Source organism: Salvelinus fontinalis, chromosome 11 (genome assembly GCF_029448725.1).
Source record: "Salvelinus fontinalis isolate EN_2023a chromosome 11, ASM2944872v1, whole genome shotgun sequence".
Taxonomy (NCBI): Eukaryota; Metazoa; Chordata; class Actinopteri; order Salmoniformes; family Salmonidae; genus Salvelinus; species Salvelinus fontinalis.
In genome coordinates, this window is record NC_074675.1 from 23,848,623 (window position 1) to 23,875,819 (window position 27,197).

General features: G+C 42.4%; 1 protein-coding gene across 14 annotated transcripts in view; it reads left to right on the forward strand.

Annotated features, from left to right (window-relative positions):
* Positions 1-27,197, forward strand: part of foxp2 (forkhead box P2) — a 111,435-nt gene that overhangs the window by 2,491 nt on the left and 81,747 nt on the right. For 12 of the 14 annotated variants that reach the window (XM_055938033.1, XM_055938025.1, XM_055938034.1 and 9 more), the window contains exons 2-3: positions 7,561-7,640; positions 10,506-10,559. The gene's annotated coding sequence lies outside the window, so the exon portion shown is untranslated. Of the gene's footprint in view, positions 1-7,560; positions 7,641-10,505; positions 10,560-27,197 lie in introns of those variants that run through there. The other 2 variants (XM_055938026.1, XM_055938039.1) reach the window with 1 other exon arrangement.

A 27,197-nucleotide genomic window follows, 5' to 3' on the forward strand; every position in this document is an offset into this window, starting at 1 on the left:
AAATAGCTGAAAATACAATATCTTTGGTTATTGAAAAAAAATTCCACAGCTGTTTAGATGGTACAATGATTCTCTACAATCTAAAGTATACATTGTTGTTTTGTCACATAAGCTCTAATTAGGCGAACTATTCGAATTTTAGCAAACAGGAAATGGCGGAGCGATTTCTGCATATTGCACCTTTAAGTTTAAGATTTCAGCCAACCAGTCACAGGTTAATGCATGATGTATGCTAGTAACTGAGAAATAGTAGATGACTTGTTCTGTTTTGCATGTATATTCAGTCTTAATTTAAATAATTCTAAGGACATGTCATGTAGTGCAGTCTGTATTTTGAATAAAGTACATATTGTTTTCTTTTCATTTATTACATAGCAACTTTGAAACAAATACCTATTTTTTCATTTAACTGAACTCTAGCCTCTCTCTTAGCTTTTGTATCATACCACCACCCATCCCCCCCCCAATTTTTTTTTAAATAAAACTGTCTGCTTGCTCAACCTTAGAGGTGTTGCTCTGTTTTGGGGGGAAAAGGAACAACAAAGGGTGGAGCACCCATAGTTTCATTTGTCTAAATATGAGCCCTGTACCCTGTCTGTGTTTTAATGTATGGGCAAGTCAACTCTGCTCTCTAAGTCTAATGGCAATTAAACTGGAAAGCTTTCTGTTTTTATCCCGTTAACTTCATAGAAATGTTTCCATGACAACCTCCATGCAAGTTAAAGCAACCAGAGGTGAGCAAGTCTTTTTTTTCTCCCTCCCTCCCTCCCTTCAGTAAGAATGGAATTTGTTTTGACAGTTTTGGCCTTTAATGGCACTTTTGTGCTGCGTGAAAGTATTTGTTTACCAGGATCATATGCTGCTATCTGTCACCCTAGAAGAGATTGACTTCTTAAGATAAAAGAGTATATAACATGCTTAAGAGGCCCCCAGGCCCTGTAATAATCCACATAATGGTAATGGTGTTTTGTGTGCCACAGTAACTAAGAGGCCGGGAGCTCAGACTTTTTTAGTTACGCTCCGGGTCACTTCTATAAGCTGGACTTTCTGCTGTTGTGGGTAAGAAACACTGTGACTTTTGGCCAAGGAAAGATGTATTGGGTGGGGTCAGGGGATATGGATTAAACGGAGATTGCAGTCTGACTCAAGACTTAAGGCTGCGTTAAGTGTTGTCTTTGAAACAAGTCTCAACACCGACGTGTTTATTTTACACTGAGCATTTGTTTGACTTTCCCGGACTAGTTTGGAGGAGTGTCTCATTGCTCATTGCGTTATGACTCATTTTAGAACGATGGGATGCTGATAACCGTTCTCACTTGTCAGTTTGAAACACTTGCCAATATTTATATTTATGTATAACAGTCCTAAATGCCCGTGTTTCTAAGATAGGCATCTAAATATCACCTTGTACGTCACCGTGCCACGATCTCAGGGTTGTTGCACTACAAACAAACGACCAAACACATGAGCGCCGCAGGTTCAACGGGTTCCCAGAACCTCATAACGACTCCTGTACTTTGACAAAGAATAGAACCTGCAAACTGCAGTCAGACTTGTGACTGATGTAAACAAACTTGCTTTACCACTAACCAACAAACCATTGTTACCATTGCAGTCTACCAATGCAGTCCTGCTGTATCGGCTAAGGTCTAGCAGTAGATGCTTGATCATGACTTATAGACCTTGACAATTGAACCACCGGTTGACCTTTTTAAAAGGCCATTAGTTCTACCTGTTACGTGCACTTGCTGCGTTTCAACCTGTATTATCTATGAAATTGTGCGATGTCTCTTTTAATGGTTTGATTGCCAAACGAGAGTAGATTTGATCGTTTTGGATCACTTCTTGTTCACATTTTCCCCTGTTTTGTGCAGCCAACACTTGTTTACTCTACATGACAGGGATGACAGGGATGCCAGTCCTCAGTGGCCCGGAGTAGTGTCACACTTTTTCCCCATCCCTAGCAAACACAACGGAGTAAACAAATTGCATTTTAAACCGAAGATCATGATTTGTTGATTATCGGAGTCTGGTGTGTTAGCGGGGCTGGGGCAAAAGTGTGACACCAATCATGCCCCCGAGGACTGGAGTTGCCCATCCCTGGTCTATGCTATGGTCACAGCAGTGTAAAAGAATGACAGCTTTTGCGTTTCTTTAAGTCACGGTTGGATGGAGAAAGAAGGGACAGTGTACTGGGCTGGTGTGAAAGAATGTGTTGGTTGCAGGGTCTTGCCCTGAATCAAAGATGGATGGTCACTCATAGTGAACGGCAAGGTCGCCATCACTCAGGCGAAATCTGCCCCAAGACTGTCTGTATCACCGTAAACAACTACTCACTTCAGACAGATTGAGAAATAACAGGGCCATTGTCCTACCTCTACAATTGTTAAACGGTTAATTGAGAAACAGGTCACGTTCACAAAATTGTGGAATAAGTCATGTCTAGATCTGAGTGCTAGCTTCATCTTACAATCTGATTATATTGTTGGTCAAATTAACATGGCTTTTTAAACATCTGGGGCTCATTGAAGTTCTAGGAAAAAGGGAGGGAATGGCTAGTATTGATTTGAAGCAGGCATGTGCTGCTCAAACAGCAGGAACACAAACAAACACTGACCTTCCTCTCACTGGTGCCGTGTGTCTCTGTGGACAATTCTGTTGGAGAGAGATGGCAAAAGAAAACTGTTTATTTCAAACATGTTGTAAAAACACAGGATGTGTGAGGGTAATGCTTTTCGACAGGCACATTAGGCTGCAGAAAGAGCATCGAGCTCGGGGCTGGGGGCATATGGCGCTGCCTTCTGCCGGCGTTGCTCTAGAACAAGTTACAACACTCTGGCAGGGTCACGACTGTCTCAGGTTTGTTCCTTCTGTCTCGCTGGCTCGTCAAAATCAAAACAGCCAGGGAAAAAAAAAACAATAAGGCTTTTACAGCTTTTGTCTTTCAGAAAGACATGGACACACTTTAAAGGACAAAAATGACATTCTTGGTCATGCTGTTTTATAGTGATATAAAAGGGAGGCCATTTTCTGAAATATGCCTAGCTATTTGTTGTTGTGTTTTTGATATCATGGCCACATTATAATATCTACTGCACGTTGGCTAGTTGATTAGACCATAAATGTCTCTAAGAGTCCTATTAGCACATTCTAATACTTTGAATACTTTAATGATTTGCCAATGCATAACACAGAGGTGACATTACACGCTTATAAGCTATTTACTAGCTAGCTATTAGTAACACTTCATACCAACATTTTGCCCACTATAGAGTTTCCTAAAACTTGTACTTGGACAGTAGTCCTTTTGTCATAGGGCCATAGTTTTATTTCCTGTAATTTCAGAGGGATGTACTTGGACATGATGAAGTGAGATGCTGACGCAGTGCTTTGGTTAGAACAGAGGGGATTGGTTGAGAGTAATTACAGGCTACTGTGTGGCTTGTAGGGTTTCCCTGGATGACAGGGCCATGAGCCTTCATTCAGCCACTTTTATAAAAGAAATGGCCACAACATATGGGCGCAGCAACACAATGGTTTATTTTTATGATATTTGATGGGTGGTTTTTGATTTAGATTGTCACTTCTGGCAACCAGCAAGGCAGATGGTGTAGACTTGAGTGCCCATCAGAGCCTAAATACCTTCGGGCAGCTGTTGCTAATAAACTTTTTTTTGTGCATTTTTTTCCTTCTAACATGGCTTGGGTCAATAGGAGTCAAACCTGTTACAACACCTGTTTCTGCATATGTAAATCTGTTGTTTTGTCATTTCATTAGACAAGAAAAAAAGGTAGAGGTCCCTCGTGGTTGCAAACGCGACTGGCACTGGGCCCACTTGGCACGGTACAAAGACAAAAGGGAAAATACCTTAGAGAGAGAACGAGGGATGGAGCGTTTCTGTAGGGAAGCCATAGGATGCCTCCTCTGTTTTAAGCTCTCTATCTGGAAGGTTGCCTGCAATTCTGAAGAGAATGGAGTGGGTCCCAGAGACTACTGGACAGGGAAGAGAAGGCGTTCTCTCTCTCTCTCTCTCTGTCTCTGTCGCTCTCTCTCCCTGTGAGAGTAGCGGTGAGGCAGGACATGCCCAGGAGCCAATGACTGGCACACGCGTGGCTGCCACGCGCCACACGCTTCCCTCCCAACCCACCCATCATCTGGTGTGCCCCTGTGGCTCTCGCCTCTCAACCACATGTGCCAGGGTCTGCTTGGACTCAGGGGCTAATTGTTCTTTGGTAAACCTAACGGCATGCTTGTTGGATCCCGACATTAAAACCGAGACGGGAAGGAAGATCGTGATCTTTCTAATGCAGTTATTTTTCATGAAGTCTTGAAGGTTTGGTTTATAATCTGGTCTGTGTAGCTGAATGTAACAAATGCACCATGAAATTAAAGGTTATTGCCTGAACGTTGTTCGAAAGCTTGGAAGATTAGTGTTTCTCTGTGCAGAATTAGAGCAGGGAACTTGATATGGCTCGTTCTTGCATTTGGATGTTATGCTCCTTGAGAGAAAGGGACTGACATGCATCCAGAAACAATGTTCATTGCCTTGTCTTTCCATCTGTCCTCCATTCTCTGGTGATAATGAGGTATTTGAGGCACTTAATGTTGAAGTGTTGCTGATGTTGATACTGTGAAGCCAATGTGTAATAGTATATATTCTATTCTATCCCACTCTATTCCACTGTCTTCTTCAGTAGTCTTGACAGACCTGGGGTTGTATTGGCCCCATGCAGTGAGCTGGTCTAATGTGGCCCTACAGAGCCACTCCTCCAATAGCTGTGGGTTGTTCTGATTTGTAGCACTTCCTCTTTCCCTTCACACAAGCAGCCAGACAGGCAGCATTAAAAACAGGCACAATCCCCCTCTGATACAGGAGTTCATTAGAGATGGGCCTTTGATGGGCAGCCTTTTTATGTGACTACGGGTTTCAAATACCTTGATGTAGAAGCTTAAGAATCCATTGTGCAGTAAGCCCTCCTTTTGATGCGACTTATTTAGATCTGCATAGTAAATCAAGGAGAGTAAATAACGAGGCAGCAGATGGAAGCAAGGAGATAAGGCCCCGGCCCGAACAATCACATTTGTATTTTGTTATGATGTTGACAGCAGCTAAAACTCACTAATCTAGCTCCACTGATCTGCATTTCAAAGAAATCTCATTTAGCAGCGGGGAGGATAAAGTTCTTCCCATTGTGTCCGTTTTATTGCGTTCTTCGTTAATTTATCTGCTGGCAGATTTAACGTTCGCCGGTGCTCGGGGAGGAGAGGAGAGAGAGCGGCGTGCGCTGTGGCGGTGGCGTTGCAGAGAGATGGGGTCTTAAATTCTGTGAAAGCGGTAACGTCTAGACTGCGAGCCCAGGGTAATTACACGTCCGGTGATGAATAGAATGAGTTTGAAGACTCATCTTTGTTCGGGGGCCTGAATTGCTCGCCTAACACCGATAAGGACCATTTGGTTCCCTGTAGAAAATATTATTGCCGGTGACTTTGCTATAATGCCCCCCCCCCCCCCCCCCCCCACCACCGCCGTAACACAAGGATGGTATTTACGTTAAAGATAAAAAATTATTGTGTACAGTAATCTGACTTGTTAGCATAATGTCCCTCTTTCATCCCCAGACCCTTCTATAGCTGCTGTGGAGGTATTTCTGCCCTCCATTTTAAATAGTTTATCTTGACTAAGTGCAGCGCTTTATGTAAATAACAGCCTATGGTATTATTAGGCCCCTTGAATGCTTGAATGCAGCCTGTATTTATACGTTGATAGAATTTAAAGATCATTTTTTTTGTATTTAGGCTAAGCATAAAGATATGTGTGATATTTGTAAATCTCTTGAATTGGAGGTCACACAGACTAATAGCATTCTTGTTGCTTTTCCTCTGAATAGAGTATTACATCTTCACAGACCACCGCTGTATTGAAGTAAACTCAGCAAGTCATTTTGGATGAATGGAACATTAACTCAAAATTATGTTTTTATCCAACTTATAAGGCATTTTACTTGAACGTTTATTCACACAAATATAGCTAAGTGTTAAGTAGTTTGATGCAGATTTGGTGGTGTGTTATTAGTCCTTTATTACGTGTTTACTTAGCCTTCATGCTAGTACTAAACAGTATAGTATTTTTGTTTGAAGTACATCAGTACTAGAATAGATGATTGTGTACGCCAACAGAAACGTCACCATGCCTATTTTCGCAATAGACAGCACAGTAGATGGAAGGGGAGATGTGTATCCTTTTCCCACTGCACAAATGTTACACGGCAATCTGTGTGTGCACTGTGCAACACTTCTTTCCCCAAACTCAAACAGTAAAAATAATGACACTTGGCAGGTTTTGTTTTCCACGGTGCTCTTTGGGCTGAGGGCTTTTTGTACAGTTCAGAGAGCACATTCCACAGGATTCAGCAGTTGCTGGTTGCCTACAGGGGTCATTGGAATTTGGGAAGAAAAAAAAGAAAGACAAATTCTACAGGAACGTCCAGGCTGGGCCATTGGTCCATGTGTCTTAAGTATCAGAGAGAGAGAGAGGCTGCCTGTAAAACACTCGCTCAACCACGAGGGGAATTCAAATGTTGCGAGGGGTCAAGCGCTTAAACACGATGTATAGGCATTAAAAGCTTCTGAGAGGTTATGTGGCTGCAGTTTGTAATTTTTACCGTAATGTAATAAAATATAGCAAACTTTAGAAAGATGCATGTGAAAATAACAGATTGATGATTGAGGATTGTTTGATACAGAATTGCAGTTAGGTTTATTATAAGGACATGGAACATGTCATTATTGTCGTTAAAACCTGTCATTTACTGGTTGATCATTTGAGGCTTCAAGGCACTGCAACCTTTCGCTTGGGGAAAAGACACTTCACATATATTTCTTTCATGTGTACTGTACATTACCTAAATTCAGAAGATCAGCCCTCATCTTTCTTGCACAGCCACATACACATGCACACACAAGCACATGCTCACACACACACACACACACACACACACACACACACACACACACACACACACACACACACACACACACACACACACACACACACACACACACACAGACACACAGACGCACACGCACACGCACGCACACACACGCACACACACACACTCGCATGCACCCACAAGTACACCCCTCCTTTTTTTTTGCAAACTTCACATTTCCCTAGTATAGGCTACTTATCATAATGAACGATATCTGCAAAAGGCCTGCGATAAGTGATAGGTATGGTCGGTGTTGATAATTTTCGGTTTATCGTCTCAGCTCTAACATGTACACACAGGTACATATTCACTCACATGCATACAGTCATCTAACAGGCAAATCCAGTTGTACTTTGTTGTTCCCAAGTTTATTGCTTTCCCCTAAAAGCCATACTAATAACACTCATGTGAAAGAAAACCTACCCACATTTATCCTATACATGCTTGCGGCAGCACCGTCTACCCCATTTACAATTTACTATTTGAATTGGAAACTTGGTTGATAATGTTTTACTGTATGGGAACATGCTTTTGAGTAATGGTTTCTCTCTAATCTGCTCTCCCTCTGCAGATCCTCTACAGACATCTCTGGACTGGAGTCCTTCCCCTCCTGGAAGAGACGGACAACAACCACACGTTTTCACCCTCAGGGTAAGTACTATAGCACAACCTTTCATGTCCTGTCAAAGGTTTTCTCCCTTTGGACCGATAATTGCTGTGTGTAACTGTGTAACTATTAATGGATGCAAACAATGTTCTTCCCCGAAAACATAGCAAAACTACACAATCTGTTTCAGTAGCTATAGTTAGCTAGCTAACTATATAGCTAGGTGTCATCATCTAAAATAACCCTAATTTATAAGACAGTTCTTATTTGATTAATGGTGGTCGGACCCATCTATGTGTAGCTAGCCACAATAAGGATTAGCCACTATAGTGGACTTTGCGGTTACCCTTCAAAATAAAAGTATGTTATTGACAGTGATGCAAATGTATGCAAATAGTAGAATTATGTCATAATTGAATAGATCATGCTAAACGAGGTTGGAATATTGTTATATAAAATCAACAAAAGACAATAATTTGTTAATTTGACAAAAATCTGTTGAAAGCACACTGGACGTATTATACTTTAGAATTGCATTGGGACATACTTATTTCACTGTACAGCCTTACCTATGGATTGTGGATCAATGACATGGGGTCTGTCTACTCAGTGACACCCAGAGAACATTAGCATCGTAGCTCTTATTGCGAGTCTCTGAAGTTGAGCCAGTTGAGCCAACTGTTGAGCCACATTTATTGTCAACCTAGGTGTATTGAACACTATTCTCGAGGAAAAACAATACTGCGTGGATGTTTTGGAGTCTGATAACTCTGAGGAGGACGTAGGGGTAAACTATCTTGGGTATTGAGTAGACTGTTACCCCATTTCATTGATCCCCAATCCTTAGGTAAAGCTGTAGAGTGCAATAGGAATGTCAATACACACAATAGGCTGACAGGGGTGGTGATTTCACACAGTCACAGTCCTGCGATAAGAGCTACAACGCTAATATTTGCATAAACTCTTCACAGTTGTGTTCTGTGGGTGTCACCAGGTAGACTGATACCCCATTTCATTGCTTCACATTCCAAGCTTATTTAACATTATCTAGTCTAAATATGGCATGATTCCAACAATTGTAACCTTCTGCATCACTTTCAAAAATGTACTTTTATTTAGAAGGAAAGCAGCAAATTCCACTATTGTGCCTAATCCTTATTGTGGCTAGCTTCACAACACATAACCTGGTCAGGTCGAGCCTACCTAGACATATGAAGCTAGCTGGCTGCTTATACCGTTAGCTTTGGGCAACAGTGTTAAGTAGCTGGCTAGCTATTTATTTCCATGAACTGAAGTTCAATTTCAATAGGCGAAAATCAAGTGGCTACCTAGCTAATACACACAAGGATTTCTAAATCATTGCTAAGAGTAGTGAAATTGACTGCAGTTTCTACTGGTCATTGTTTTCAGGCTGGTTGTATTGGGGCTAGCTAGGTACCAACCTAAAGCTAGCTAGCTTCCCCAGAAGTTGCGGTCGAACAAATAATGCTTTATTACCAACGCAGTATTGTAAACACGTCATTCGTGGCCGGTGTTTGCTTGTTTGCAGACTTATTTGTACAACTTGACAGTGCTACTGATAGTAGTGGTGGCGCTTGGCTTGCACGTGCAAATTCAGAACACACAACATTCTATAATGGAACTGTATTATTTGACTTGTCAAATTAAAAGCTTATTTAACGGGTCAAATAGTGTTATTTGACGTGTATCTTTTTTGACACGCAAAGACCCAAACGGCGTTCCATAGTATGTCGTGTAGCTAATAGCAGTGACACTATTACTGTGTAACTCCGGTAGGGCAACATCTGAACAATAGCGCACTTGGTAACGTTAGTGTGTACCGGTGCTCGACCAGTCGCGAAAGCCAACATCACCCACGACAGAGAACGGTTGATTGTCAAGGGCAATGAATTCCATTATCTTGCCGTTAATGGATTTCGCCTTTGAGTTAACTCGCTGATTTTTTTTTACTCTTTCAAATGACTGCTCGACTTGTTGACTGCTCGATCCACACAGCAGACATTGTGGGCTAGGTTAGGAATGCTGTGTTGCAGTTGTAGCGCAAAATTGTACGTGGCGTCATTGCGTCATGTACCTACGTTATATAGGAATGCACGTCACCTCTGACATCGGTTTTTGACATCGGCGTTAAACTAGACATCGGGCCGATACCGATGTTGGCATTTTTAGCTAATATCATCCGATTCCGATATGTTCATCGATATATATCGTGCATCCCTAGTAACTATACTTAATATTTCCATCAAAGATCATTAATCTCAGAGGCGTCATGCATACCTTTTTTTGCGAGGGGGCACTGATGGCCAAATCTTTGACTTATGCATAAAATAAACTATAATTTCTCAATTTTCAGTGTACAAATGGACGAAACTTGCCTCTGCCTCCTTATTTTCAATGGGCATGACACCTTTAATCTTAAGGACAAAGGTGTTTAATTTTGTTGTCGTTTTTTTTACTTGTACCTGGGCAGGAGTGTTACTGCTATAGCCCAGCTGAGGCACAGTTACCACCATAGAATGTAACAAATCTTCATCTGTCCACCATGATAGAATTCCACCTCTGCAATGAAACCTTTCAGGTTGCGCCTGTTTGGTCTTCACACTTCATAGCCTTCCAATCTACTGTAGCTTTGATGTTATGATATGTATTAGATTCAACCATTGTGGACTGGGAGGAAGGATATCTGAAAGTCTTCTTAGTGAATGTTGGGGAAAGTTTTCTAGACGCCCATATTTAATTGAGAATGATCTGTCCGAACACATCACAATAAGCAGAGGTTATTAACGCCGAGAAGCTTGACGTGTTGGAATGTATTATGTGTACATGCAGGAAGGTGGTGTTGAATATACACCAGAATGTTTGCTCATAACCAACGTTCATTTGTTTAGGATGAAATATGCAACGGCTGTGAGAAGAGCATCCACATTCTGAAGTCCAAAGTGGTGAGTCACACTGTCTTTTACACTGATCTTTTGCATGCCCTGTGTTGTGTGTTTGTTCTGATTATTGTCCGATCAGAACAGTCACATCCACTGCCAATTCATGTTGAGATCAGCTCGAGGGATTCACATACACTGGTCTTTTGAGGCTTGAGGTACAAGACAAGACAACTCCTATAAAGTGATAAAGCTCATTCAAAATTTCAAACTGAGAAGCATCGATGCTTGAATCATCGGGAGACCCAGTGGCAACACACACACACACAGTTTGCACAACTCAGAGCTTCTGTAGTCCCCTTCGATTCCCCTCTATGAGACGCTCAGCTTCTGTATCTGTAGCCCCTTAGATTCCCGATGAGATTCTCTATGAGACATCCAGCGGTGATAACCGAGGCAGTTTGTCGTCACCAAGTCAGTACAAAACGAGCGTAAAGAATCCCAACCAGCACAGTAAGTGTGACACACACTGATTATGTGACTGCTACTACGGCGGAGGCCTGCCGTCATTACTAATGTGTCCCCACAGCAGCCAGACTGAGACAGACACACAGGTGGTGTCTCAGACTGAACAGAACATTGCCAGACGGTAAACTGCAGTAGCGATGGGGAGGAGAAGCCTCATCATCGTGAGGGGAATGAGGGAATGGAATTTAGCCGTAATTGGATGGGAGATAGATATCGAATGCTAACTTGACAATGGGTGATTGTTCAGTGAGCACAGAACAGTTGAAGTGAATTGCTTTGCAGCTAAAATCAAGTGTAAAGGTACTGGCCTCCTGTGTTTGTAGTCCTCCATAACTTCTCCACTATCAATTATTAGTGTAATTAAATGTATGTTGCAGGTATTTCTCAAGTATTTTTCATAGAAGTCACCCCATAAACGTTCGAATTTGAATAATTCTGTGAAAAAAAGTCAGGGCTTGCGTTGATCTGTTTTTCAATGTTGCGGAGGAGAACTACTCTTTGTCAGGTTCATTCCTGAACCCAGGCCACTGGTTTAATTTGATATTTTGACCCCGTCTGAGGAAGAACGTCTATTTGTCTCTGTATTCAGCTGCAGAGTTTTGCCTTTTGAGGTCCCAAGTATGATTCAAGCGAGGCAGCTAGGAGCCAAGTGGGGCGAGAGGCTGGGCTAGGGTGGCTCAGCTCAGCTGTAAGGCCTCAGCCCCGGCCCACATCCCAAGAGTCATCTTCACAAGACCAAGCAGAACCGAGATTCCCTTCCCTATTCCGCCTAAAAGAGATTTGAATATTAGTTTTTAATTTGTTGAGTATCCCATTTAAATCTTCAAAGATGAACTCTTAAAGTATATCTGTTCTGGAACAGAAGTACTCTAATCATCCCAAAGAAGTATATTTGACCTAACTTTCACATTACTGTGAATGTACACATATATACAATCTACAGCAATTAAAGCATATCTCTGGCTAGTTTAAAGAAGCAGGCCACAGACGGATGGCTTTTCCTCAGACTTCCAATTTGGAATTGATTTCTTGTTATAGATCAGAGCTTCTGTCATTTCATTTCCAAAACCCTAAAGGGTTTTCTGAGCCAAGGAGTCCGGCTGGCACCCCCCTGAGTAGGAGAGGGTAACCTCCACTACTGGGGAGGGAGAAGAATCAAAGGGACTTGAGTCGTCCCTGTTGGCAGGCTCCATTGTGGGTCTGATTTGGGATTGGAGGGGATGGGGATGGAGATCAGGCTAGCGCCCATTTTTCTAATCTTTATCCACCATTAACCCCGGCGCCCAGTGTGCGGCTGGGATCAGGTCATTGGTCAATCCCCCATTCAGAAACACCCCGGAATATTTCAAAGTTAAGCCCCGTCTACAACAAAAAAGTATTACTCATCAAACGTTCACTTTCTCACTCTCCAGTCCTCCCAAGGATCTGCCTGCCTCTTCTTATATTCCTCTTTATGGTCCACTGTTTTGTCTTCCCACTTGGAGGGAAAAAAAGTTTTGGAACTTCCCCAAGTTTCCATATTCCAGTTTAATGAGGTTTGGTTTGGGGTCTGATAGTGTCATGCTGTGAGCAAATTGGACCAAGAGTGGACCCACGTCCTACTCTTTACAACTCTTTGGTTGGATTAGGAGTTGGAGTTTTTTAAATACGATTCTGGAATTGTACTTTGCCTCACAGGAAATATATATTCACACCTGATGCATATATTTTCAACCTTCCCCTCGTCCTTCACTTGGCGCAAGCACACAATGTGTAGCCTATTGCTTCTCCACAGTATGTTCCTTCAGTTTCCAAAGTCTAACAAGGTAGACTTTAAAAAAAAACTTCAAATCTGTTTTTATCAAGAAAGACCTTGGCGCTGATTTGTTGTCTCTTTACCTTTTCGATCCGTTTTGGTTGTTACAAGGTTTATTCGCCTCTCCTCCTGCCTGTTCAGAAGAGGAGTAATGAGGACCCAGAAAGAAAAGAAGAAGAGGAGTCTGGAATAGATAGAGTGTAGAGGAGTGTTTGTCTGGAGTGGACAGTTGCCATGAGAATAGAGTTACAAAGGGGGTGTCTCTACCTAGCTGCCATCACTCCTGATGGTGAAGACACACTGACTCAATGAGATTATTGATCCAGAGAGGAGAGGAAGAGGGTATGCTAATCAACAGTGTGAATGGCCATGGATGCAGTCCTGGCGGGCGGCTGGTCAGTCAGCCAGTCAGTATCTCTCTAAATGTCTCAAAGGCTGAGCAGATTACACTGGGGGTTGTGGCCCCTTATAAACTACTCATAGGATAAACTATAGGACTCAAGTCCACCTCCCCATTCAGCATGCATTGGTCCCTGCTTGCTAAGTACTTTGGACATGACTGATTGCGGATACTGTATGCACAATCTTAATTTTTTATAAACGAGACACATCTAGTGTTTCACATGTCATTCTTTCCCTCTGATTCAATTTGGGAAGAGCCTTGGTGCGGAAGCCCAGCCTGATGGCATGTTTCCAAGTGCCTGAGATTATTGTGAAACAAAAGCCTCAAAAGGCATGAGATCAGAGCGGCATGACATCAGAGCGGCTTGACATCAGTTTGAACTCGTTATTTCAGGTGGGAAGAATTACGAGCCGCTACAGTTGCAGGTGATCGTGTCGAATGAATTGGTTTCACATAGTTTCCCGTTCTTTGCGGCAGGTCTAATGTTGATTATCTCGACAGTTTGAACCTGTGCGTTTTCGTCGCAGCATTCAGGAAACACGGTCATTTTTCTAAACGTACACATCTTTTGCTATCTGCTTCCTTTGGATTAAGATAGGTGGGGATTTGTCAACACAATGTTTACCGATCATGTTGATAGAATGTATGTGTGTTATAAATATATGTGCCCTCCCTAGCTCCTTAAATATCGTCATAAATCAATATATGTGCAGCGCAGAAAAGAATACCCATGACCCATTTTGAATGAACTGTGGCTGAATCCTATGTGGAAGTTGAACCAAAGTGAAAACATTGTGTAAATAATGTCAATAAAATAAATACGCTATTAGCAGCTATCGGTTTCTAAGAATCCTACATTTTTAAACCTTTGAAGCAATGGAGTCTGAAGGACTCCGGCCTCCCGCGGTGTTATAAGACTCTCCGATTATTGGAATAATTGGCCACAAAGAAGGTTCATATAAAAGTAAATGGTAATACATGTGTTCAGTTTCACATGTTGTATATTATGCAAACTTTTTTTTAATACTAATCCAAATAGAGTAATTATTCACCAACACCACCAGGTTTACATCTTTCATTTTGATCGTGTACGTCAGTAGCGGTCCAAAGTGTAACACGTTTTTGTTTTGGAACATTAAAGAGAACTTAACTGAGATGATTAAGATTGCGGATTTGGCATCAAAATGTAGCGCTGTGTTTGCTCTTCAAGTTAAGATCCTGTAGATAACGCTATTTCACGAGCTATTTTTCCTTGCTTCAAAATCAAGCCCCAGTCACAGCCATTGCAAAAGCTTTTACTACAGAGGCAACAAGCCAACTGCTTTGTTCATTATGATCATTTGATCGGGGCTTGAAAAGAGACGCGGAGGGGAGGAAATACTACAAGCGCCTCGAATCCCACTTCCCTGTCCACAAACCACAATCCTAGACAAAATGTCACTTGCTACCTTCTTTTCCCAGAATGAGAAGAAAGCATCTGTCTATGTGTCGAGACGACAAGCCGACAACTCGCTTGATTTGGGTCAAAACCCTGACAGGAGTTGGAATGTGGAATCTATATATGTTGACAAACTTGGCTACCCCTCTGAATGGGGTTTCTGATTACACCTCATCATGCGTGGGAATTTCAGTGTGTCCCCAGCCCTCTCCGAGAGGTGCCTCTCGGGCAATCATGTGGTCATACTACCTGACTCTGTGCTGCTCAGAGTGCAGTTGACAAAAACAGCCTGAGGCACATCATGTGGAAAAGATTCGGTCTGCATACATACACCCTGTCTGCAGCACCTCTCCAGTTAAGTGAATGAAGCACCAGGCTGTCTGTTGGTCCTGCTCACCTGTGAAGGGAAATGGTGTGTGTGAGTGTGTGTGTGTGTGTGTGTGTGTATGTGTACTTGTGTGTTTTTCCAACTTTCCCCCCTAGAGAGCCTCTCAGTTATACTCTGCCGCAGCAGTTGAGTTCCACTCCTTCTCATGTCATGTAAAATGAAGGTCCCGGTCAGTGAGAGCTTTCACTTGTCAGTCATCCTGAAGAGGTCCTGGGGTGTAGAGCTGCTCACCTGTGTTTATTGTACACTTTCTTGACCTTACTTGTTTCTTTCTTTCTCTCTCTCTATCTCGCTCTCTCTCCCGCGCTTATCTCATCCTCTCTCTCCATTTTACCCACTCTTCCTCTCTTTTCCTTTACCCCCACCCCTTCTCTCTTCCCTCCCTCTCCCTCCCTCTATCCATCTCTACTCTCCCTTCTTCCCTTCACTCTCCTCCCTCCTCCCTCTGTCCCCTTCTCCCTCCCTCCTGCTCTCCCTCCCTTTGTGTTATTAGAGCCCTCTCACTGCACTCGGTTGCTTGCAGCTCAGCCTGTCTGCAGCGTTGCTCCCTCCGCTGCACCTCGCAGAGCACACACACTGCTGCGCTGGCTTTAACGCAGACTGACGCCGCTGCCATAGGACTGATTGAAATTCGTGTCTCAAAGTTGCTAATGCTCACTGAACCATTTTATTGAAGATAAAGTAAATAAAATAGGTTGCCATATGAGAATTCTCTGGAATAGACTGGAATGATCTGGCAGGTAAAACACACTCACTCACAGGCAGGCCGGCCGACAGGCACACACGCACGGATGCACACACGACCGCATACACGTACACGCACACAAACACTCACACGCACGGAGTGTGAAGAGGTACAATTCCTATTGGCTCATGGAGTCTTGTTGATGGACTGGGTGGTGGAGGTGGGGTGGTGATCAGGAGGTATGAGGGAGAGAGAGGTATTTTCTATGGCTCAGGAATTTCACAAGTCCAATGTTTTTTAAGAAGCTTTGCAGAAAGCTAACAGTTTGATTTAAAGCCTGTTCCAGGGTATGCCACCTATACATTCACAATCTATAGATTGTACGGTACAGCGTCCTTGTCTAGCCCATACTTTTGTGATGAGGTAGTGTACATACGTATGAATGTATGGTATGTGGACGAATGACTATCCTAAATCATTGTATGCTTAGGGTAGATGACACGTGTATTGCTAGCATGCAGAAGTTAGCATCTGAAAAGTTGCTTACAGTATTTGCATGAAATAGGAAAACATCCTCAGGGCTCTCATCTATTTGTATTTTGTTGGTTAGTGGTAGGAAACTGTCCCAAACCAAATAGCCCCTGACGACAGTCTCAACTGTGTCGTAAAACTCTTATTGACTGTAAATACAGACTTTTTCCATTACTCTTCAACTTGTGCCTACACAAACAGCCCGAAGGGTGCACATCAGCCAAAGAAGTTCATATCATTTTTTTCTGTTGAACTTTAAACCTCCTTGCCTTTTCTTTCCCATTAATATTTCAATATATTTTCTGAATAGATGGACTAAGTGTGTTGGTTGAATCCCTGACCCAGTCATTGTTACTTCAGGTTTAACCAAATCACATAAAAATGATCATTGTGTTCATTTCTTAAACGTCTTGTAGACCACTATGGACCCCTCGTTTAAAGAACCTGGCTACCTTTCATATTCTCAACCAGAATTATGTAAAATTCCCCTTGTGTTTGATACGATTCCTTTCTGCATTGGAAAGTGGTATAGGTGACAAGGTAATACTTTTGCCATTGTGCTCAATAATAAATATTCTTCCAGGTCTTACTCAGTTGGCTGCTCACGAAAGAGCGTTTGGACTGTGTGTGCATTGTCGCAAGGCGGCGAGGTCATTGGGAATTCAGTCTCTCTTGCTTTTGTCAAATATTTCTGTGCTGCGATAGTTTTCTCATTTATTTAGTGAATAGTTGGGGGTGGAGAGAGAGAGAAATAGTTTTTACATTATGTAAATGATGGAATGGGTCTCATAATCTCACATGTATTCATCATAGCAGACATTGGACCCTGTGATACTGCCCTCCATTTTTACCATTGTTCGCGTTTCTCCCCTCTTACTGTTCCTCTCAATGGCTGTACCAGGCTTTAATCCAACCTGCCTTTCCAATGACAATGTTTACCACCTATCATTCAATAAGAGACCAAGAAGCGCACAATTGCCTTTGTAAGTAAATGCTACATGAATGCACCCGAGCCAGCCACAGAAGAAAGGGATTGTTAGCGGTATGAGGATAAGGTTGAAAGGAAAGGTTAGTTTAGTGTGTGTGTGTGTGTGTGTGTGTGTGTGTGTGTGTGTGTGTGTGTGTGTGTGTGTGTGTGTGTGTGTGTGTGTGTGTGTCTGTGTCTGTGTCTGTGCGTGCGTGCGTGCGTGCGTGCGTGCGTGCGTGCGTGCGTGTTTGTGTCTGTCCTCATAGGAGAACCCTTTTTGGTTGAAGGTAGAGCGCTCTGTTGAAAACGTTCTACCTGGAACCAAAAAGTGTTCTTCAAAGGGTTCTCCTATGGGGACAGCCAAAGAACCCTTTTTGGTTCTTGACAGCACTTTTTTTTCTAAGAGTGTGTAGTTCCACGTAGGCTAGACAGCAGCGTATGTTTCTGGCATTAGCTAGAGATTAACCTGTACAGGCCCTTTGGAAAGGTGTCTGTCTACGGAACAACAAACTGACATCACAACATTAGGTAATTATTGCCTGTAAGTAGGGATTAGATTGTAGATGTTGACAGTAAATTGGCCCTCCGCATGTGTGTTTAATGCACCTTTGTGTGGATCAGACACACTAATGCACACAGGCAAAGTGTCTGCAGGCACATACTAGAGTAAGTCTCACCACCAGTGTCCCTCCCCCCGCCCCTTCCTCCATTTTTACAGATCACCACAAAAGGAGTCTTTATTTTTTTTCACCCGCCGCATTGTCATGTCTCTTTCTGTTTGTGAGATTGTGCATTATAAGTGAGCTAATGAGGTTTCTAAATATAAAGATTTGCTCAGACTCCTACAGTGTGATGAAGGCCAGATGTTTGTCTTGGCGTGTTCTTTTTTTCGCTTTTTCTTCCCATAAATTGTTTTCCCTTCAAGAGTCTTGACAGCATTAAAGATTAGCACTACAGTATAGCTGCTAACAACCATTAAGTATTTTCACCATTGTGTCACACAGTGTTTCTCTGTGTTTCTCCCCCCCAACCCCTTCCTTCGCACCGAAGCAGGGAAAATGAAAAACAATCATTCTGACCTCTGGCGACCCTTTTTGACGCACAGTCAGTTAAATGGTTTGTAAGACGTTTAATTACCAAATGGTATAATCGTTATTCATCTCATCATTAGATGTATGATATTAAGTGAATCGCCTCCCCTGAGTACTGTGTTTCACAGATCAATAGATTTAGACAGGGCTGGAAGGGAGGGGAGATTTAAACACTGGATATGAACAGACACTCTTTCTCTCTGTGATACCCTCACTCATTTATTTATGTAATTAGCTTTTATATAGGTTTAATTATGCAAATTGTCATTCCACACTCGGGGATGGCGGCAGTGTCTACACCTCGTTTTTTCCACGGTCTATACATCCTCGAGTGCATATTTTTCCGGGTGTAAGGACGTGTAACAATGGGCAAGGTTATTGATTTTCATGAAAACATGTCTTTCTCTTGTTAGTTGGAGTTCTTACGTTGCACTGTACACACAATACAATTGATATGAGCATTGTTTTGAAGGCATTTCATGATTCTTAATTATCTGTGTCCCCAAGAGGTGCTAAGAAACGCTTACAGTTAGATAGTGAGCATAAACCAGTGTGAATCTGGTAGATTGGGGACCTTGGTAGACTGGGGACCTATTCGTTGGTTGCACCTCTGTCACTTGGTTACGCCATGCCGTTGTTATGAACGTTCTCAAGCCGCCCTCCACCACAGTGGCGCTCAAGAATCGTAATAATCCCAGGCATTCTGAACAGAGGCTGATGAGTGTTTCATCTAATCACACTACGGTGCTTGGAAATACGATGACATTGCTAAAGTAGGCAAAATATTTAGTAGGAAGCAACTTTGCCGTCATTGTCCTGTCGTCAAATTTACTTTAGACGAATGTCAATCAAATCAAATGTAATTTGTCACATGCGCCGAATACAACAGGTGTAGGTAGACCTTACAGTGAAATGCTTACTTACAAGCCCTTAACCAACAATGCAGTTTTAAGAAGAAAACAAGTGTTTACGAAAGTATTTACTAAAATAAACTGAAGTAAACATATATTTTTTTAAATAACAAATAATTAAGGAGCAACAATAAGAGAACAGTAGCGAGGCTATATACAGGGTGTACCGGTACAGAGTCAATGTGCGGGGGCACCGGTTAGTTGAGGTAATTGAGGTAATATGTACATGTAGGTAGAGGTCAAGTGACTCTGCATGGATAATAAACAGAGAGTAGAAGCAGTGTAAAAATGGGTGGTGGGTTGGGGACAATGCAAATAGTCCGGGTAGCCATTTGATTAGCTGTTCAGGAGTCTTATGTCTTGGGGGTAGTAGCTGGTTCAGAAGCTTTTCGGACCTAGACTTGACGCTCCGGTTGTCATTAGCTAGCAAAGTTTGTAAAAAAGATGCCAGCAATGCCAACGTTAGCTAACTAAAAATCAGATGGCCTCACATTTATACTGCATCTAAAGTCAATCTGGCGACATAAACACGAGACAAAAGGTTTTCCTAAAAATTTTCCTCCGTTTGAAATGTCATTGTATTTACAAGCCACTGTTATGCACTTCTGATGAAATCTTCAACAGCGCTCGTTGACAATACATTGAGGAGAAATATCTTGTGCCTTCATCTTCTGTATTAACACCTTCACGGTCTACTGAACAACCCATCGCCTACACACTGTACTGGCTATATCTGTCTTCTATCTTTCGTCGGATTTATGAAGATATCTATTTGAAAAACCTTTGAATACCTGTAAATATGTGCAAGTTAGTCAGTGGTAAATATCTATTGTTGTTAACACAAACACCGATCACTACAGTGAAGGCTTAAGTATCTATTACTGTTACTGTCAGAGCCCTAATCGGAAAAGGGATCTGTCTGTCTTAGCACTTGAGGAATCCTCCGAAATTTCACTTGATGGCACTGTTTCCTTTTTCCTCCTCTGCGCCCCCAGGCCAAAGCAACAGGGGATGTGTTATGTATGTTCCGCACGCTCCAAAAGCCTGGATCCCTCTTCTACTACTGAGACAGAGTGGCTTTCCCTATCTTTATCTATGGCTCAGGGAAACAAGTTAAGGATGAACCCTCACAAACAAAACAATAATTGAATTTGTTAAAAAAGTAGGTTATTATATTACTACAAACCTGATAGTTGAGTGTGACAGATACAGTATAGTTATGGCCTAAGGCTTGTCTTATTTCAGGTGCCTTATTGAGTATAAATTAACAATTTATTTATTTATTGGATGATATTTTGGACATAATGTTCTTAAAAAGTCTTAATGATATATCTGAAACGCTGATACAAACATCGTTTCCTTGGCTGACCTCTTATCCGTCTGTACCTCTTCAAAGACGGAGCATAGCCTTCCCTATTGTTTAGTATTTCCCAAGCATTGCCAATTCCTGAATTCCAGGAATGTTAATTTTCAATATAAATCTCTTACAACAGGAATTCCATAGTTATTCACCCGTTTAAATTAATTAAATTAGATTCCTCTGATGCTGCCAGGCGTTCCGTTGATAATTGCATCAACCAGGCGGTACATAATAAGACTGAGTGTTTCTATGGCTGCAGCAGTTCATTTAAATCCACATCTTTACCTACCTTCGCCACCACACTTGATATACTGGTAACTATCTGTCGGTAGTGTTTCAGTAATGGCCTCCGCGCGTTTTAAAAGCCTCTAATTCTTTGTTCTTTCTCGGACTTAAGAGTCTAAAACGCTAAAGCATAACGGCTGAGAAAGAGAAGGTGTTCAAGAAGAGAGCTATTGACCTTTTTTTCTCATTACTCCTGATCCTGTCTGAAATAAAGTGAGGGCACCTCGTTTTCCTGTATGAATCAAACTGAGTTTAAAGATGGGGTGGTGGTTTGGGGCGGGGGGAGAGAAGATATTATGTGCTCCAAACTAAATGGTTTAGCATAGCATTGTGTTGGTGTTGGTCTTCTAATGCTCCTCCATGTGTACAAATAGCCTGTATAAAGGCGATATATCATAGTGAAAAATAACCAGGTATGTCAGTAATATCTGCATCATAAATCAAGGTGGGAGTATAATTGAGCCCGAATTATTGCGTGGGGGGGGGGGTGTCTCCCCATGGTGGAGATGAAAAATGGAAATCTGTGTACTGGTAAATAGATAATCACACAAAAGTAATTGAGGTTTTCAAACCTCAATCTACTCTGCCAGCGTGAGCTCGTTTGCATGTTAATCACGGGAGTGATTCCCTTTCCCTTCACCGCGAGGAAGTCCGCACACTTTCATAACCAGCTTTTAATTGCATTTAAAATGTCACAGAGGTGGAACACATGTAATTTAGCCATAACTGTGTCCAAATTAATGGGCACTACGGAGCCGTTCCGTTGGATGGGCTGAAATGAGACAGGCTGTTATGCGTCTTCATTTTATTTTCGAGATGCTTCACTGTAATATAAGTGTCTTTCTGATAACGTCTCAAGGGCATCTTTTGACAAATACGTCGAGATATTTATTTACGCTAAATCAAAATTGAACTCTATGAAACTGTGTGTATGTGTCTTCGTCTCAATGATTGCCACTCATTGGGAACCCGTGAATGAATGCGATTAAAGAGAGGTGAAAGAGTCAACGTATTGGGTTTGAGTGTATTTTCTTTCATCGCCAGGTGTTCTTTCGCGTATAAATTACCGAGATGATGTTTCCATAACACAGCTTAGAGCACTCCGGAGAGGGAAACCTGCAAAACAGACCTATTTAATTTTTCATAGAAGAGGACCATCAGGAGCAATAAGCCAATATTCCTCTTCCCCCCCCCCCCTTTTCCAGATGCTTTTTCCACCCCTGCATCTTTCCAAACCTAGCCCTTACATTTTTTCCCAGAAAAAAAACAGCGGCAGCACTGCCGAGACCTACATGAAAGGAAGGAACTGTTGAAATGTTAATTTTACCATCTGCTGTTGAGGCCTGCTACCTGTTTGGTGTTTTTTCCCCCTGCCTTCTTTAATTCCCAGTAGTTCTGTTCTGTTTTATGAATGTGCTGGTATTTTGGTTGTTTGAAGTTTGGGGATCTCAGAGCACGACTCTGACTGAAGGTGGGGGAGGGGGGGGGAAACAGAGCGCCACGTGGAGTGACAGTCCGGTTAGCCCTCTTTTTCAAGTCCCAGTGCCTCCTCCCAGTCTCCCTCCTACCCGTCTGTCCCCTGATCCCAGTTACACTGTCTCTCCTCCCCAGTAACCCCCCCCCCCCCCGTCTCTCTCTCCCTTTCTCCTCCCTTCTCTCTCTCTACCACTCTCTCTCTCTCTTCTCTCTTTCTCTCTGAGTCTTAGTGTCTTCAGGGACCCATTTAGTGTGTTTATCTAACTGCTTGGGATTTTAATCATTAGTTTACAAGACCCCAAACACCCTTTGTCTAATAATGCTTTCTTTGTAACACTCACACAGTCTGCATAGCTTCCTGTAAGCCTTATAAACCCCCTGAAAAATAAATCATACGAAGCCAAATGTTTAAAAAAAAAAAACGAATTCCTTTCAAAACTGTTCGTCTCCCTTTTTTCCCCGGTAAAAAGTTGACACTTTTTAAAACGACATTTCACCAGGTTTTGCTATAAGGCTTTTGCCAAATGGACAGATTCCATTGTGAGATTTGATAGTTGGCAATTAGGGTGAGACATCCTGTGTGCAGAGTTGCTTAGCATTTTCCTTGGCTGGGATCTGATTGTTTAGTCTGCTCTCATTGTGAGCTGTTTCTGAGCAGCAGTTGACGGTTGTTTGCAAAGTGCTAGGAAAATGTGAGAGGAGGGCAGGGGCTGTGCTGCGCTTTCTCTTATATTTATTTATTTTTCCCTGTCCTTGGAGCTTGGACATCTGATTTGTGTTCATGTTTCTCTATTCTTTCTGAGCGGTTTTTAAGTGTGGCTGCTGAAATCTAGACTTTGTATGACCTCACTGCACGGCCTGTATTTCATTAATGACCAGGCCTGTGGTTTGGGGGGAGAGGAAAATCTTTCATATGATACCGTCTTGCATTAGTGCATAGCAGCAGCTGCAGAAACCCCCCAAAAACATCACATTTTGTGGCTTTGAAAGGTGTGAAAAGTTTTGCTCCTTAAAGCAAGCCTTGCATTTATAAGTGTGTGGTCTGTGTTTAGAAACAGAACTACTGTAAATAAATAAAAAAACATCTATTAATGACACATTTGTCTTTCGTTCTTCCCGGCATCTTGTAAAGTCAACAGGGAAGAAGATACATTTCAAAGCAAGATGTTTCCACGCACACTTTGACGTATTGTACGTCGGAGAAGCCACCTAAAATAACAAGCAGGTATTCAACAGAAACTAGGCTGTCAGCATTTTGGCATTGACCCGTATTCTTTTGTGTACTTTAAGTACTTTAGGCTCTACATGGTCTTCTTGTACAAGTGGGTTGTGTTGTTTCTTTTTGTAGGGTAGTGGCACATCTGGCCTGTGTAGCATTTCTTCACAGATTGATTTGCCAGGCTTTGTTGGAAGCGACTCACGCGAACCACTCCGCAATTGCTCTAAAAAAGCCATTCGACAATACAACAGACTCACTTAGTGAACCTCTGCTCTCTGTGCTCTCTCCTCCTAGCTCAACTTCCAGACACTAGACTACTGTAACTCTTTTGGGTACCTTGCAGGATATTGAATATCCAAAAAAGAAACCCCAGATTTGTCCGGTCCAAACAAAGAGCCCTTGTGTCACCCCCCCACCCCCCCGTCACCCCCCCCACTCCATCATCTCTTTAAACCAGAGAACTGTCATCGTCATCATGACACAACAAATGCTTTACCTCAATGCCATAAGAAGATACCATGTGCATATTTTCCCAGATAATTCCTACTATCATTCATCATCAAACACTCCCCCTATGTGTGTGTGTCAGCGTGAAGTGTTCCGTTGTTAGTTTGGAACAGGGGAAGGAGTTTGGAACAGCAAAGATGGCCGCGTACCAAATGGCACCCTATTCCTTATTATAGCACACTACTTCCAGAGACCGTATTGGCTCTGGTCAAAGCTAGTGCACTATAAAGGGAATAGGGTGCCATTTGAGAGGATTACCCAGAAGATGGAGTGGGGTTGGTTAGTCAGTGAGGCTCAGTGGGTCTGAACAAAGGAGGGATTACCTAATAGTCCCGCTATGTATTTGAAGTCGAGTCTGCTGTTTGTTTGGGGAGGTGCAGGGTGGATGGGATGGTGGGATGTGCTGTGAAACATCTCTGCAGCAGCTGATGGGCACTTTTAAGCTGTCAGAAACAGCCCCATCTGCCATCCGTCTTTCTCAATAGATAGGAACAGGCTTCGACGGGGCAGGGCAAAATGGAAAGGGGATAGAAAGTTTAATGATGTCAGAACGTTCTCCCAAGTTAGTACGCCCTCTAAATACAGTGTAATCGGGTGTCTGTGTTTTAAATTAAAACCCACCCAGATAATAACATCACAACATCTTCCCAGTATATGACTGTAAACTGCGTTAGATGCACAATCCAATAACTATTTTGGGATCTGATGTGAAAGGATCTGTAGTGTGAAGGCTGTCTAAATGCATGTAAACTAACTAATTAATCTAATGTTTGTAAACACACTCCCGGGTTGTCACAGAAAACGGTGTTCCTTATTACGCAGAGATGAATTCTGTCTCAGCAAAATATCATCAACTTGTCGTAAACCATTTAATTGCATGCCAAGAGAGTAAAAACAAGCCTGTAGGAGAAACACAGAACACATCACACGTTTGTTGTAACTGTTGGGGACTTGGGAACGACTTAAGGTAATTGCTTTAATTAAGTGTTGGGTTTTCTTAGATTAACCTTCACAGCCCCCCATTTAAAAATACATCAAAAGTGATAGAGAAACACGTGTTCTCTACACGAGTCAAGAGTTGACTACAAGAGATGGTTTCTTTCATTTGTCGGCAATTTCTACAAAATGAGGGTGTTCACTAAATTATGTCCATTGTAGCCTACCCTGCACAGGACAGCTTTTTTTTTTTTTTTAACTACTTGAGTTTAAGCCACTCAACATTTCTCCAACAAATTTCGAAAATATGACCTTTCTCCTTGTCATTTTGAATCAGCCATATTACAACGTGTACGCCACTCTCAAGCCCACCATCAATTTCTGTTTTGATCAATTGTGCGCCTATTCCCGCTTTTAATGCCATCGCAGTCTGCTTTTCCCTCCACTCAAAGCCCTGAATGTGGACAGCTTTTAAGGTAGTGAGGAAGAAAACTCGTAAGTGGCTCATTTCTCCAGCTAATGTCTTTTTATTGCAACTTTAATAGTCGCTTTATAATAAACTATAATGTATTCCTCCAGATTGCAAATGTCCTCTCATATGTTAGCCGCCTGGCTATGGCTAAAATGTGGTCTGAAAGTTATTGTGACTGTACCTTTTTAAAAAACACCAAATCAATGACATGTTGTTTAGGTAGTTAAGCCCGCTTGGTCACTCTGTGTTCAGTCAATTTTCCCAGTGCCAAATGGAATGGCCGTGGAATAATTGCAGTAGGTAACTATTTTCAAACTGATGTTCTTCTTCATTCACTGTCCCACTCTGCAAGATGAGTCTGTATTTGTTTGTGGTACATGCCCATGGATGGTTGTCAATCTACTACATACTTGAGCTCACCATACAAGAGTGCACTGGAACGAACGGGTAGTCATTGAAAAGCAATGTGAAGCTTATTGCCAATCCCGGTATTTTCAATTGGATGGAACATTGGAGTTTTCATTGACATTGACATGTTCCGGGAAAACCATCAAAGTGACTTCTGAATTCCACCAAAGTTCAGCCAAAAACTTGTTGCTGAAAGACTTTTTTAGTTTTCCGAGGCAAATTGCAGAGCATCACACCGAGTCTCGAGAAGTGTGTCACAGAATCATCTACCAGAAGTAAAAATTGCCACTTGCGTACTGTCTTTGACCGAGGAAAGCCTTAACCACTCCTGAGGAAAATGTGCCGTTTAGAAAGATATAAAGAAGTAATTTTATTACGAGGTACATCTCCCTCTCAGAAGTGATTTCATTTCTCCTTTCAGCCTCCACGGGAGCCTTTATTTGATCTCATATTCCTGAGTTTAACTGCCTCAAACCAGCCGGCCTCAGTTTATTTTCATTTGGAAAACAAATTTTCTGCTGAAGAGGAGGTGGAGGGGGTGGTTGAGGCGTATATCTTGGAACTGCAAGTTTCTGTATTGAATGTAAACGTCCCGTTTACAGTGCGCCTTTTCACTCTATTGGATTGTTGGAAACCAAACCAGACGGAGAAAGAAGCTTGATTGGTGTGTTTTGCCACGCTCACAATTTAATCCCTATCTCCTCCTTCTTCCTCTCCCTCACTTCCTTCCTTGTGAATGGAGAGTTTTAGGAGTCTACCTCCACGGAGCTTAACTTCATGATTTAAAAAATGACATTCCACAAAAGTTTCCAGACAAGCAACTACTGTATCTTCATTGAGTAAATTCTTTGAGACTGTTGACCAAAAGTTGACCACCAGGTGCGGTAAAATAGAGAGAGCTGGTCCAGCATCTCAGTTCCAGAACCTCAGGTGTGTGTTTGCCACCAGCCTGAGTGTAGAGCTTATTATAAACCAAGACTCAACAGAGCTGGCATCCCACCAGCTTGCAGGTCCTCTCTGACCCCCTGGCCTTTTACACAACCCCCCCCCCCCCCCCCCGCATGGGCCTCTACAGATGTCCAGCTGGAGTAGCTCTCTCCCTTTCCTGCCTCTCTCTCCTTCTCTCTATCTCTCTCTCTTTCTCTCTCTTGCTCCCTCTCTGTCCCTCCCTCTCACTCCCTCCTTCCCTTCCACACCTCCATCTCCAGAAATCATCTTTCTCCGCCTGCAACACCTACGTCTTCTTTAAGCCTAGACTGATGACAGCACGATGAAAACTTTTTTTTTGCGAGAAGTGCAGTTTC